Source organism: Nicotiana tomentosiformis, chromosome 7, assembly GCF_000390325.3.
Source record: "Nicotiana tomentosiformis chromosome 7, ASM39032v3, whole genome shotgun sequence".
Classification (NCBI taxonomy): domain Eukaryota; kingdom Viridiplantae; phylum Streptophyta; class Magnoliopsida; order Solanales; family Solanaceae; genus Nicotiana; species Nicotiana tomentosiformis.
In genome coordinates, this window is record NC_090818.1 from 90,742,015 (window position 1) to 90,753,189 (window position 11,175).

Consider the following 11,175-nt stretch of genomic DNA (forward strand, 5'->3'; position numbering starts at 1 on the left):
ATAATTTGAAACTTTTGCAGCAGAATCAGTGTCCTGATGTGTAGGCAAAGAACTCCTTAAAGCACCTTCATGATTTGGTAAATTCTGCCCTATTTCATTATTGTTTACTTCAATTATGGCTTCGATTTTGTTAGCATGATCTGTTATTGTGTTGGTACTTGTATCTTCAAAGGGAGTAGCTCCATTATGTTCTGAGTTGTAAACAATCTCCTGCTCTTCATCACTCCATTTATCTACAGCATCTTTGGTGTTGGCTGGTGATGCCACAAAACTCTGTGATGTACGTCTTGACATGAGTGGTTTAGGGTAACGTTCATAACTTCCTTTTTTGGTCCAAAATTCCTTTGAACCCAATCAATGGTGTTCTCCTTTGGTGCTTCACCTTTTGTCCCAGAATAAGTAGGAGAGGTGTACACAAGACTCTTAGTCTGAGTAGGATTTGACATGGGATTTCCTTGAATTCTGAGTTGCTCCTCTTTCTGATGCTTTAATTTCTCTGAATCTGCAATCTGTATTTTGGACTATTTGTTTTTGTTTTCCAGTTCTTGCTGAGGTTGTGATTGATCTTCTCCTTTGCTCATTTCTCTGACTTGGGAACTAGCAAGCACAGGAGATTGAATTTTAGCTGCAAGAAAACTGGAATGACATCGTTGTCTGGCATTATCATCAGTGTTATCAATCACAGTAGGAGTAGGATCCACCTCCTTTGTAGTATTTTCTCGTACAGCCTTAGCTGTATACTGATGGCCCACTTTTCCACCATTAACTGCTCGATCATTGACTGTAGGATTTGAGATGGGATCTTTCACAGGCTCCAGGGCAACTGGTTCAACTGTTTGAAGCTGTATAGCTGGGGATTTGTTTGCTTTGGTCATATTTCTTTGTAACGTATTCTGCTAGTTGTTTGAATTTTTGTTGCTTGTATTTTTGATTCACACCCCTGAAATTTCTTTTCTTTTGAGTTTGTCATTGATCTTTGGGATGGTTATCCCTTGGTTGTTGTTGAGTTATTACCGTGGGGTTTAATCTTTGTTGTTGTTCATCTATTTGGTTTTGCAATCCCTTACTTTCTGTTGAACTCCGTTTGTTCTGGAGACCAGTGAGCTGATATTGGTGTTGCCGTGGTGCAGTAGTACGGGTATCCCTGATTGCAGATTGGCTAGCATTGTTCTTTAATGACTCTGTAGCAGATTGCCTTTTTTCTTCCTCATATCTTTTCCTGATAAAATAGTAGTAGTTTTCATGTCCCAAATGTCTGCAGTGAAAGGAGTAAGGGGGAAGGTCGTCATACACAACTTTCAACCATTGGACATCCCCATTAACATCCTGATCATCATCAAAGCCAAGCCACATATGGTGGGGCCTTTGTTGTGTTAAGTACACCTGCATCCTTACTTTGGCTACACTTCCCCTGGACATTTTCATTGAGGCAATGTCAAGGTGCAGAACCCTACTAACTGGTGATAGTAATACTAATAAGACCTCCCTGTAGTAGAAATACCATGGAAGCACTGGGATGACTATCCAAACAGGGACAATAGGAGTATCCTCATTTGGGTTGAAGCTGGGTGTCCTAGCCTGTAAATCCATTCTTTGTCCCTGGATATACATGAAATATTTTGTCCAGACAGTGGTGTTATCATACTCATTGTCAATATCGATATAAACTGTTCTAGCATTAAAATGAGCTATCTTAACTCCTCATCGGAGTTCATTTTGGACAATGAAACTTCTCCTAATATGTTCCATTCTAGGCATTGTATTTGGAAACTTGCCTACAATTTTATATTGGCACCTGTTTGCAAGAGTAATCATGTAATCCTTTCGAGTGAAGATAAAAGTTGGCTGGCCCTGCTTGGTAGTTATTCTGGCAGTTGTGAACTCTATTAGGGCAATCTCTGGAGCCTGCCTTGCTCTCAGCTTGGTAGCCAGGGACTGTGTGACAGTAGGTGGTGGTGGTGTAGGATAGGAGGGGTTTTTATTTGGTTGGTATTATTATCATTTGGACATGATGGGGCAGATATTTGGTGGTGCTGGCTATTTTGGCTGCTTTGGCTTATTAGAAGGGACTGTAACATTTGTATTTGGATATGTAGGAGGTGAGTTTTGGTATTGATTGTAATCTTTTGCTTAAGGAGGATTTTCTTTGGGAGGTGAGTTAAGACTGTGTGTTTTTTGATATTGGCTGGTAGCTTGTTTCTGATGTTGAGCAGCCTGAGTTTTATCATAGTTGGTAGATATTTTAGGAAAGGTCGATGGTGTGGGTATGTGAGTGAGTTGGGGCTGTGTGGGAACGTTTACATTCTTGGTTAACATATCAGCTGTTGTAGTAGTTATGTGAGATACTTTAGCATTGTTGGTGGGCAGTTGATCATTGGACAAGGAAGCTACAAAGATAATACCTGATGGTAACAAATATGGGGATGATGGAATTGGCTGAGGTTGATCAGTAAGAGTAGGTGCAATTACCTTAGCCTTACCAACAAAAAGCTCCTTGACTAGTCGCTACCAAGTAAAGGAGCACGAACACTATGGTCCTTCAGCAGTAATGCAGCAGGGGAATAAGTTGGTCGAGCACCATTGTTCTCAATCTGGGATTGAAATTGGACAACTCTACGACAGTCACTAGCCGTAATTGGATCTTTTTCAGCCAATTGGATTACATTTTGTCGAACAGGATTGGTGGCATGATTTGAAGTTTCTGATTATTTGATAGCTGTGGAATTTGGATCGGTGAAGTGCTGATTTGCTTGCTCAGATATGTTATCCAAATGCGCAGAATCAATTTCCTTTTGGTTTGGATCTGTGTGGATACCTTCATTACCTTCTACATCATCTTTGCGGTCATAAGCAGTATTGGAGTGATTCGAGTTTTCAATTTCCACTGTTGGAAGCTCTACTTCTCTGTTAGGAGGTAGCGTTTGAAGTTGAGAAGGATCTCCCATGAGTTATGGTGGTCGATTAGGCCCAGTGACAATCTAGGTGTCGATTGAGGATTCCAAGCAATTTGCTGCAATAGTAAACCCATCATCCTTTTGTAAAATTACAGCTTCACGTTTGGAATTTTGGAACGGAACCAATTAGGGGTTATGCATAGTGGTAAAGGGGTTCGTTTGGGACAAATCGTGGGGAATTTCACCTCCTAATGGCGGATCTAAGGCCATTAAGGCACTTATTTTTATGTAGAAATATATCACCTTACGAGAGAAAAAAATTAGCGGTGGGATTTAGAGGTGGGTTTTTTGGGTTTGGGGTTTCCGCGGATTTTTTTTTTTTAGCAAATATACTACTAGGCATGCTGCCTAGTAGTTTTTATATTAATAATAAAAAGGATAAAACCACAATGGATGAGTACAAGTAAGGGGGACAAAAGCTACAGTAATGTTGCCTATATGCCTTGTCTATATAATCATCCATCTGCGCCTCCATTGCCTTATGAGAAGCCTTAATAGACCCTCGACACCGTCTCACGAGGGAGGATGATCTCATAGCCGTATAGATATTTTCCAAAGGCGTGGGACATAAGCAAGCACATATTGTGCTAGACCTTACCTTACAATTCCTACTGAGGTAATAATAACCTCAGCTACTAACAAGAATGTAAAAAATATGAAGTAGAACGAACTGAGTATCGTATGATCATCATAGAGTTTATAACATACTCTACGATGATATTACATATGATGATGCTTATGAAATGGTAAAATAAAATTATGTAGTAATTAGTGTCTTGCCCTCTGTACTGTATCTTTAAAAATTCTTCGACTAGTAGAATCTTGTCTTCTTTATCAACCCTCTTCAAAAAGTCTTCAAAATTCATCATTTTTTCTTTGATCGATTGGACTTGTTAGATCTTGTTGATGTGATTGGGGATTAAAACCTTTTGATTTGCAACCTTCATCGGAGGTTTCCTAATGGTAAGCCCTTGTGATAATTTTCCATCCCAACTGTGTTGTCTTTCATGGGATATCATTGTGCTTTTGGTTTTATCGCTTCTCAAGTATCTAGTTGAAAGATCTTCTTCCCTCGCTATATTGGCAAATGTGTTGTGTAGGAGGTCCTCCTCTTACCCTTCTTCAAAGAATATTTGTGCCATGTCCACTCCAAAATTTTTAGTCGGATTGAATCCGGACACAAGTGTTCCCTGGTCGGTCCTAAGATTACCAAGATCTATCAAGCTGTTTGTAACAAGAGCGTGGAGGATATTTGTTGGTGTAAAATTTTATGTTGCAGATATTGAAGTGTTAATTCCAGTAGCTACTGCCTTGTTCGTCGATGAATTTTGGATTTCATTGGAATCTGCTGAATTATTGTCCTTTTGTTGCTGTCTGAAAGGTACAAATACAGTTGCATTTGAACCTAAACTGCTCTTCTTTGGAACAATATCCGTTGAATTAGAAACCTGCTCGTTTTGCATCTTTGTTACCCTGTCATTTGTACGAGGAGTTACTGAAAATTAAGCTGCCTTATCCTCACTAGCGGCCGAAAATATTTCTGCATAATCTTCATCCTCATCTTCAACTTGATCAACCCAACTATTTCTATTAACAATCAATGTATTTGTCACCCTTTGTTGCTCCTTAGAGCCAGTTAATTCATTGTTTGATGCTTGGGAGAGCGAGATCATAACTGTATTTGCCTCCTGGTTATTGCTCGTTGACATTAGCTGCTATCCAGAATCAACTGCATGTTCACCAAAAGAGTCCATAGATTGGGAGGGTACATCAAAGACGGAAGTATTCAGCATGACAAGAGGTGCCTTAATCTTTGTAGTTGTGTTCATTATCATAGCTGCCTGGTCATCATTTACCATTTTAGCAAGATCCATATTGGAAATATGCATTGTTGGTGTTTCTGCAGTAGGTGCTTGAGTTGCCTGACAAGTGCGATCGTTGAAAGTTACAATCTCAAGTCGAGCACCTTTGTCCTTTGCATTTTTCTGCGTCTTTTCACTATCTGTATAGCATTTTTATCAAGTTGTTTTTCAAGTCTCATCATCCAATTGTGGCTCCTCATTTTTAGACTCATTCACAGTATGCTCACCCTCATTCTCCAAAGCATCAAAATAGTTGGAAATCCCAATGGTTGTTGTTGGTACAATCTGCATTTGAAGGCTTAGATATTGCTTGTTGCTAGGTGAACTAGTCACCCATGTCCAGTTGTTACTGTTTGTATGTAATGACCCGGCCATTCGTTTTGAGTAATACAGCCTCATTCCCCCATTTACTGCTCAATTTATGTCTTGTAATTGATTTATGACTTATCGAGTTAGTTGGTCCGGGTCCGGAAGAAATTCAGAGTGAAATGAGACACTTAGTCTCATAATTTAAAATTTTAAGTCAGAAAAGTTGATCAGATGTGGATTTATTCGTAAACGACCTCGGATTTGAATTTTGATGATTCCAATAGCTCCGTGTAGAGATTTGGACTTAGGAGCGTGTTCGGAAAATTATTTGGAGGTACGTAGTGGAATTTGGCTTGAAATGACGTAAGATTGAATTTTTGGGAAGTTTAACCGAGGGGTTGACTTTTTGATATCAGGGTCGAAATCCGATTCTGAAAATTATAATAGGTCCGTTATGTCATTTATGACTTGTGTGCAAATTTTGAGGTCAATCGGACGTGATTTGATAGGTTTCACCGTCATTTGTAGACCACTGCTGGAAATTTGAGGTTATTTGAGGGTTCGACTAAGTTCATATGCTGTTTTAGGACTTGTTGGTATATTTGGTTGAGGTCCCGGGGGCCTCGGGTGAGTTTTGGATGGTTAACAGATCAAATTCAGACTTAAGACCACTACTGGAAATTTTGCTTCTAGTATTTTCGCACCTGCAGAGGTCTGATCGCAGGTACGAAGTCGCATGTGCACACCAGCCACCGCAGAAGCGACCAGACGTGAAGAGGAGCAGTAGTCGCAGGTGCGAAAAGGAACGCGCAGAACTGGAGGGAACCTTTTGGGGGATCGCAGATGCGGGCATTTAGTCGCACTTGCGAGACCGCAGATGCGCCTAATCTGGTCGCAGGTGCGACAGGGCCTGGACAGAATAAAATTGGAGGAGTTCCGAGCTTTTGCCATTTTTGGGCATTTCAACTAGGGTTGGGCGATTTTGAGCGAGGTTTTCACGGGAGAACTTGAGGTAAGTCCCTTGTGATCGTTTCTACTCTATATTATTTAATCATCATCGAATAATCCGACTAGATTACATGTTTTTGAGGTGTAAATCGGGGGTTTGAATTTAGGAATTTGGAAATAAGATTTGATGATTTTGAGGTCGAGTTGATGTCGGATTTTGGTAAAATTAGTATGGTTAGACTCGTGGTTGAATGGGCTTTCAGAATTTTTAAATTTTGTCGGGTTCCCAGACGTGGGCCCCACGAGCGATTTTTGAGCTAAATTTTGGATTTTTATGGAAAAACTCGCATTTTCTTATTGACTTAATTCCAATAAATTTTATTGACTGAATCGAATTATTCATGACTAGATTTGAGGCGTTTGGAGGCCAATTCACGAGGCAAGGGTTTAGCGGAATAAGAATTTCACGGTTTGAGGTAAGTAACAGTGATAATTCTGGTCGTGAGGGTATGAAACCCCGGATTTTGGTATCATGTGATTACTTTGGAGGTGACGCACGTGCTAGGTGACGGGCATGTGGGCGTGCACCGAGCAGATTGTGATTTGGTCCGTCCCGTGGAAACTGTAAAGTTGAATAATTTATTGTTAGCTATGTGCTCTCTATGTGTTGTGGAAATTTGATTGTAAGTCATGTTAGAAACCATGTTTAGGCTATGTATTGGTTCTGTTGGGACCCACAGAGGTCGTGTACGTGTTGAACTACCTGTGTAATTGTTATTTTGTACCCAGTCACAGTTTACTTATTTATTTTATCTCAGTCTCTATTGTTCATTATTATTGACAGCCCGAGAGACTGGAGAGATTTGTGACTGAGTGAGGCTGAGGGCCTGATTGTGAGATATTATATTATAGCACGTGTGAGAGAGGGTGACCTAGAGTGACAAGATGTTCTCCAATATTTGTCCTTCAATTCTTGCCCAAGTTTTGGAAGATTAAGAAGGGAAAACTCACTAAGTCTTCATCCTAGAGGTAAGATTCTACACCCTAACCGTCACTTTCGAATTTTGTGTAGAATTGGATAATTATCAAGATAATTCCTGGGTAGTAGGGTTGTTTATTTACATGCATGTGATATCAAGGGGTGTAGGAAGATTGTTGAACTAGGCCTGGTAAATATTGGGTTGTGGGATGATGGAATTCTCCATAAAAAGGGCCTTGAAACCTTAATGCACACCTAGTGTTTGATAAAATGCTCAAATGAGCTAGAACCATAATCATCTTCCTAATGGTTCAATTTGTTATATTTCTAAAATAGATTGAAGTTGCTAAGAATTCCGGGACATTTAGAGTGTAAGAAAGCTCAATTGAGGTATGTTGGCTAAACTCTTCTTTAAGAATTGGAAATCCCAATATCCTTGTAAGTTCCGAGATGTTGATTATAAATGGAGTATTCCGATAAGTGTTGTGGTGAAGATATATGTTCAATTCGTGTTTCAAATGCTCTTATCATATTGCATTATAAATTGAGGATGTGTCCCAAACTATGGATTATGTATCCACATATTATAATTTCTAGTCGTGATTTATGTGAAATATATTATGCCAAGTTGTGTAGAGATTGTGATTGTGATACACCTCCACCAGCATACATTGGGGTGAGGCAGCATAACCACTTTGTGTGGGGATTATGGTATAGAGATTGTGATTGTGATACACCTCCACCTACATATATATCTTGGGGTGAGGCGGCATGACCACTTTGTGTAGGGATTATGATATTGTGGGACTGCACCTCCACCCATTTACATTGGGGTGAGGCGGTACGACCGCTTTGTGTATGGTTTTGGTATTGTGGTGGCACCACCACCCGCATACATTGGGATGAGGCGGCATAGCCGCTTTGTGTTGGTATTGGTATCGTTGATGCATTTCCACCCGCATACACTGGGGTGAGGCGGCATAGCCGCTTTGTGTATGTTCTTGGTACTGTGGTTATACATCCACCCGCATACATTGAGGTGAATCAGCAGGGCCACTTGATTTGAGATGTGGTATTGTACGTACACCTCCACCTTCATACATCGGGTGAGGCGGCGGGGCCGCTTTGTGTGAAGATGGTTATAGAAGATCTCATCTTAAATCCTATAAATATTGTTGATAGCTTTTAATAAACTTTCTATGGTTGAGACGGTTATCTATATTATTCTATTGCCCTACTGGTTCATTGTAATTATCTTGTATTTCTAAATTCTTTAATTGGTGTTTAGTTTTCATACTAGTACTATTCGATGGTACTAACGTCCCTTTTGCCGGGGGCGCTGCATCTTTAAATTGATGCAGGTGGTTCCACAGCATGAGACATTGATCAGTGATAGCAGTGCCTTCTTCCCAGCTGACTTGGTGAGCCCCACTTCATCCCGGGGTCATGTATCTTTTTTTCTTTATATATTATGGTTGAGGTATAGCCGGGGTCTTATTGCCGGCATTATCATTGTACTCTTATTTATCTATAGAGGCTCCGTAGACATAGTGTGGGTTGTGTATTGGTACTGGAAAAGACAAACTATGCTATGTTGTGGTTGTATTACTTGTCCATTTAAGACTTTAAAAATGGTGAAACTTATGGTAAGAAATTGGTAATTGCAGACACAATCACTTTATTGTTTAATTAAGAAAAACATATATTCTCTTTATTCATGAATGAGTTTGGGTAGAAAAAATCTAACAGGCTTGCTCGGTCGGGTTCACTCGGTTGAGCGCCAGTCGCGCTCCACGGTTTTGGGGCATGACAAGGCGGCAGGGCCGCTTTGTGCAGAGTTTTTGGTATTGTGATTTCACCTCCACCCGCATACGTTGGGGTGAGGCGGCATGGCCTCTTTGTGTAAAGGTAGTTGTAGAGGATCCCCGACTTATGAATTTATAAACTTTGTTGAAAGCTCTTGATAAATTTGCTATGGCTTTAACAGCTAACTAAGTCTTTTATTATTACCATGATTCATCATATTCATGTTGTATTTCCATATCCTTGCATAGGTGTTTGTTTTTCATACTAGTACTATTCGACATGTACTAATATCCCTTTTGCCGGGGGCGCTGCATGTTTAATGGATGCGGGTGGTTCCATAAGAGGTGGTATCAATTAGTGATTGCAGCACACCCTCTCCTCAACTGACTTGGTGTGCCCCAATTCATTTCGGGGTCCTGTATCTCTTGTTCCATGTACATAGTGTTTTGAGGTATAGTCAGGGCCTTGTTGCCGGCACTGTCGAAGAACTCTTTTGTTTTCTATTAGAAGATCTATAGACATAGTATGGGTTGTATCCTATTTTGGGAAGGTTGAACTAAGCTTGTTGTAATTGTATTATCTGTCCCACTTTAACTACAAATATATAGTGTACTGTTTTAGGGACTTGTTAATGACATAACTAATTAAACTGAACTAGTGTTATTCGCATGACCTCTTAATATTTAATTAATGATATAAATGTATCTTCTCTTTAATCATGGGCGAGTTGGGTAGAAGGTATTGTACATTCTTGCTCAGCCGGGGTATCTCGATTGAGTGCCGGTCACGCTCCCCGAGGTCGGGGCGTGACACTAATTCTATCGTACACTATTGTTATTGTTCCAAATATTTTAATGTACTAGCAGACTTGTATGCATATGTTAGAGCTCATGACCCAGTGTTACCAGATTTTGGGGATTTGTTGTATTGGTTTGGTATTTATCTATGCTTAATCGACTTTTAGAGTGATTTATTTCTGTATTTGTTTCCACTATTGTTTTATGGTTGGCTGGCCTACCAAGTGGGATAGGCGCCATTTTGACTGGTAGTGGTTTAGGCTAGTGACACACGAGTCCAAATATGTGTTTAGTTTTCATATCCAAGTCAAAACGGCGCTCCAAACCTCAATTTACCCTCTCTTAAGTTGTAGACAAAAACTCCAAATTTCACATTAAAATATATTTCAGGTGTACAAATCCAGGAGATTCAAGATATATGATCAAATTGAAGTATTAATTATTTACCTTCGAGATAGTGGTGAAATCCCTCTTTAAAATCACTTGCTCCCATTCTCCAAAATATAAAACTGTGAAAAGTGGGTAAAATCCCGAAATATAGACTTAAAAATGCCCCTGCAGGCACTACCCTTCGAACGCAGCCTCAACCTCATGTTCGCGAAGCACAAACAACCACAGCACAAATCCTCTTCATCACGAACACGACAGGGATCTCACAAACACGAAGGACTTCTGACCAGCCTTCTCCACGAATGTGGCATGCCCCTCTGCAAACGCGAAGGCCATACCTCCTTCTTCGCGAACATGATCCTTCTCCCAAGTTCACTATGCACACCAGACACCAATAAAATTAGCAATAACAAATATGCTCCGGGTGATTTGAAACACACTCGAGCCCCTTGGAAACCCGTCCAAACATCCCATTAGGTCCATAAATACTATCCAGACCTATCCACGAACTCAAAACACATAAAAAATCATTGAATCTAAGAATCAAAGGCCAAACCTCATATTTATCTCATAAGTTCATAATAACTAACATTATAACCAATCGTCTGATTCATGCTTAAACACCTCGAATTTCAACCAAACTTTGCACAAAAGTTAAATTCAATAACACGAACCTATCCATAGTTCTGAAACACCAATACAAACCCATAACCTTATAGTCAACTATCGATCAAAATTAAAAACTCTCCAATTCTTCAAATTTCTAACTTCCGACAAATATAGTCAAACTCTTACAGAAACAACCAAAACTAATTTCGAACATACGCCCAAGTTCAAAATCATCTTACAAACCTATTCGAGCCTTCAAATAACCAATCTGGGGTCGTAAGCTTAAAAGTCAAACATTCGTCACCTCTTACAACCTAAGCCTTCCAAAATAAAACCAAGTGTTCCAACTCACTTCTGAACGCCACGAGAACCAAATTACCCATCCTCACAAGTCATATAACATCAAATGAACCTACCGGACGTATCAAATGGGGAAACAAGGTTCTAGAACTCAAAATGACCGATTGGGTCGTTACAATACTACTCCAATAATATTATTAGAAGATGAATGGCTTCCATAG